Source organism: Oryzias melastigma, linkage group LG12, assembly GCF_002922805.2.
Source record: "Oryzias melastigma strain HK-1 linkage group LG12, ASM292280v2, whole genome shotgun sequence".
NCBI classification, from domain to species: domain Eukaryota; kingdom Metazoa; phylum Chordata; class Actinopteri; order Beloniformes; family Adrianichthyidae; genus Oryzias; species Oryzias melastigma.
Genome location: NC_050523.1, coordinates 23960649 through 23965576, shown reverse-complemented (window position 1 = coordinate 23965576; position 4928 = coordinate 23960649).

Here is a 4928-nt window from a genome sequence, read left to right as displayed (position 1 = left end):
GGGGGGGGTGTCCCCCTGGGGGTGTCCCCCTCTTTATCTGAATAAATACAAGAGATTTAGTATTTACAAAGATTTTTATTTAAATAAGAAAATCCAATTAATCACTAAGTGCAATAAAAACAAATTAGAACTTAAAAATAAAGTTTAAAAGTTAAAGTGTAACTAAACCTTAAATTAACTTTTTTGGCTGTTGATCTCTATAAATGGGGCTTTAAAAGTGATGTCTGTTGGTCATAGCCAAATTTTTGACAAATTTAAACAAACTTGTTTAATTCTTCAAAATATAGTCAAAACCCATCTGTGTGCTGCCCCTACAGGTTGAATTGAGGTATTACAGTTGAATTGTATGATTGGTCAAACCATGTAAGTTTCAGAAGTCTGACTTCATGATCTGCAGCTACAGTAATGTTAACAGTGCAGCCCCCAAGCCCCACCCCTCTGACTGGATTTTCACATTTCGGCAGTGGGTGGAGTCAGCCTCCAACTTGCTGGTTTGGTGACCCTTTAACCAAGCAAGGAAGTTGGTGGCTGACTCCGCCCACTGCCGAAATGGGAAAATCCAGTCATAGAGGTGGAGCTGGGGAACAGTACTGTTATTATTACTGGAGCTGCAGATTATGACGTGGGACTTCTGAAATGTCATGGGACCTATATGGTTTGACTAATCATTAATTCAAGTGTTATACCTCGATTCAACAGGCAGGGGGCAGCACACAGACAGGTTTCAATTATATTTTCAAGAAATAAACACTTTTATTTTCATTTGTCAAAAAATTAGCAATGCCCAGCAGAAAGCACTTTTAAAGCCCCATTTAGAGAGGTTAACAGACAGAAAAGTTGATTAAGGGTTTGGTTACCCACCTTTAATTATCTTAGCCACACACTTATCAGCATAACCTATAATAACACGCATCATTTACAGTGAGAGTCAAAGTGATTTGCCCTCAAAATGCTTGTTTTCTGGGTTTTTTATTTGCAAAGTTACCAAACTAATTTTGCTTTATCTTTTCATCCTTTCCCCATTCACTAGAGTTCTTTGAAAATAGTAATAATGAGACACAGACATGGGCAAACTCCAGCCCTCGGGCCATATCCGGCTGAACATATAAGAAAGGCATGATTTTTTTCCATCTGACCACACAGATTAATACCCACATATAACATGTTTTTATTCTCCCTTCTCCCTATCTGAATCCCCAAAATCTCTGTTAAATAGAACAGAATTTTGTGTTTTCTTTCTGCATCTCAGTTCACCTTTCGCGTCTTGCTGATTCTTTCGGAGCAATTGTGCTGCTGCGCTTTTTCAAACAGCGCACCCTGTTCAGATTGGCTGGAGACCTTGTCAATCATCTCCTCTGCTGCGTATCCATGTGTGCAGCTCTGCTGATTATGCTGTTTATTTTATGTCAAAAGTCCATGCAGAAATATTACATCTCCACGCACAACTCTGAGCATCGTGAGCGCTTTCTGCTCCTGCGCGCTTGCATATTATCCTCTCACAAGTAGAAAAAGTCCTTGAGTGAGAGAGACTGTCTACATCCGCGTGCATGAAATGCCCCCTCGGGTATGAGTGTTGCATGCGTGTGGCGTTTAATATGTCAAAACTCCACGCAGAAAGGAGACATCTCCACGCAAACTTTCCTTGCAGGAAATTCAGGCCAGCGCTTTCTGCTCCTGTGCGCACGTGGTAAAACTGAGCAGCTGCGCGATTTTGTTAAACAGAACAAGCTGTGAGATGTGTAAGGAGCAGCAGCCTCCAAAGTCTCAGGGACTCTGAAGGAGCAGCAGTGGGTTTAGGTCCTGGTCGTTCGGGTTGTCGCCCGGCGCGGAAGTAAAAAAAAAAAAAAAAGAAGAAGAAGAAAGGATATTGATAATTAATGTAGAGAAAATGGTATGGTCGAGTCGGGGCGGGATTATATAAGTTCGCTTCCGTCCACTCCCTTTAATGCGATCTACTTGTGATTCACTAAATGATATGTTATGTATGTATTGTGACCTGATTGCTTGAAATAAACAATTTCCTTCATTCATTCATTTTGGTCTATGATGTTTGCAGATGATATTGTGATTTGTAGTGAGAGCAGAGAACAGGTGGAGGTGGAGTTAGAGAGGTGGAGGTTTGCCCTGGAAAGGAGAGGAATGAAGGTTAGCCGCAGTAAGACAGAGTACATGTGTGTGAATGAGAGGAACCAGAGTGGAAGAGTGAGGTTACAGGGAGAAGAGATAAAGAAGGTGGAGGAGTTTAAGTATTTAGGGTCAACAGTACAGAGTAATGGAGAGTGCGGAAAAGAAGAGAAGAGGAGAGTGCAAGCAGGTTGGAATGGGTGAAGAAAAGTGTCAGGTGTGATGTGTGACCGAAGAGTTTCAGCACAAATGAAAGGAAAGGTGTACAAGACTGTGGTGAGACCAGCCATGTTGTTTGGACTAGAAACAGTGGGACTGAAGAAAAGACAGGAAGCAGAGCTGGAGGTAGCAGAGATGAAGATGCTGAGGTTCTCTTTGGGAGTGACCAGGATGGATAGGATCAGGAATGAATACATCAGAGGGACAGCACATGTTAGAGGTTTTGGAGATAAAGTCAGAGAGGCCAGACTGAGATGGTTTGGACATGTTCAGAGGAGAGACAGTGAATATATTGGTAGAAGGATGCTGAGTCTAGAGCTGCCAGGAAAGAGGTCTAGAGGAAGACCAAAGAGGAGGTTTATGGATGCAGTGAATGAAGACATGAAGGTGGCTGGTGTTAGAGTGGAGGATGCTGAAGACAGGCTTAGATGGTAAATGGTAAATGCCGTATACTTGTATAGCGCTTTCTACCCTCCTTCGAGGGCCCAAAGCGCTTCAGTCACATTCACCCATTCACACGCACATTCACACACTGGTGGAGGCTCCGCTGCCGAACACTGGCGCCAACCTCCCACCAGAGGCAATTCGGGGTTCAGTGTCTTGCCCAAGGACACTTCGACACATGGGTGGGCAAGGCGGAGTCGAACCCGCTCACTTCTGATCAGGAGTGGACCGCCCTACCACTGCACCACGGCCGCCCTCATGGAGGAAACTGATTCGCTATGGCGACCCCTGAAGAGAAAAGCCAAAAGGAAAAGAAGAAGATTCATTCATTCATTCATTCATTGTTGAATTGTAAAGTAGGTGCTAAAAGGTCTTCACGGACCGCATTGATGAAGTCTGCTCCCATTTACTACCCGTCGTCTGTCAAACCCCCCACATGTTCAACGTCAGACCCACAAACGCTTATTGAGCCATCTGATTGGTCAATTTATAACTCTAATAACTTGTGAAAATGGAAAAAAAATCTTAAAAAAATAGGATTAGAAAAAAGAAGTTAAGCAGAAAGCAGCAGAGGAAGAATGATTATTCTGACATATAAAATGACTGAGAAATAACTGTCTGTTTCTCAAAATAAGTCAATGGGACTTTGGCCTTTTTGCAACCCAGTGGTACCTTCTATATGGAACACGGAAGAAGTGGGGTTTGCTCAGTCCAGTTCTTATATACAGTCTATGATGACACACACACACACACACACACAAAAATGACACCAGCGAATTAGCGCCCCCTGCAGCTTTACAGGCCCCTGTCAACTGAGAAGGTGCCAAAAGGTGTGTGAAGAGAAGGAGAGGAGTGGGGGATGGGGTCATTTCAACTGTGGGTCCCTCCCAAATGACGGATGGGGGAGGAGGGGGAATCTACTATATAAACCATTTTCAAACTCATTCATACCCTGACATTATGCAACACAAGTTTTAAAACAGATATATAAAATTCATAATTAAAAAAAAAAAAAAAATTGTTTAGGGCTGCACAGTGGTGCAGTGGTTAGCGCTCTTGCCTCAAAGCAAGAAGGCCCCGGTTCAAATCCCAGCTGGAGGATCAGAAACATCAGTTGGGGACCTTTCTGTGTGGAGTTTGCATGTTCTCCCCGTGCATGTGTGGGTTTTCACCGGGGACTCCAGCTTCCTCCCACCAACCAAAAACATGCATCATAGGTTCATTGGTGACTCTAAGTTGTGAGTGTGATTGAGGCGCTGCGACAGACTGGAGACCTGTCCAGGGTGAACCCCGCCTTCGCCCATCAGTAGCCGGGTTAGGCTCCGCCTCACCATGAAGACATGAAGGTGGCTGGTGTTAGAGTGGAGGATGCTGAAGACAGGCTTAGATGGAGGAAACTGATTCGCTGTGGTGACCCCTGAAGGGAAAAGCCGAAAGGAAAAGAAGACGAAGAAGACACCCGTGACCCCGAAAGGGACAAAGCGGTCAGGAAAATGGATGGATGGTTAGTATTATTTTTTTTCAGGACTAATTTCTGTGAAGATCAAGAAGAATATTTGGTTATTTTTTATTTCATAAACAGTGTTTTTTATTTGATAAAAGGATTATGAAGGAATGACACTTCATTGATATCATATCTATATATATCTGTGTGTGTGTGTGGTCCGGCCCCTCTGCCAACTTTTAAAAGCCATTGTGGCCCACGAGTGGAAAAGTTTGCCCACCCCTGCTCTAACATCTTAAAAAAAAACAAAAAAAGTCAAATCAGAACCAATCTGAAATGTCCTTCTTCTACTGCATCAGTTCTTAAGAAATCAGATAATTGATGGTCAGTCAGCTGGATCTACAGGTTCAGCAAGAACAGAATTATGTCCATGTAAACGTGCAGATGATGGTTTCATGTCTGAGGGAGGTCCTGATAGTCCTGCAGTTTCCTTTAACGATGCTGGAGAGATCCTTCAGGTTTAATGTCTGATCTTCAAGATATTTCTTCAAGAGTGGCTCTTGCAGAGACAAAGTACATTTAATCTTTGTGCAAAACAGATCTCCTTCTTGGCTCCACCCTCCTTGTGGGGGGGTGGGGAGTGCTGCGCCTGGCGGGTCGGCTCTCGGGGGGTGGGACACCTGAGCTGGGGGAACTT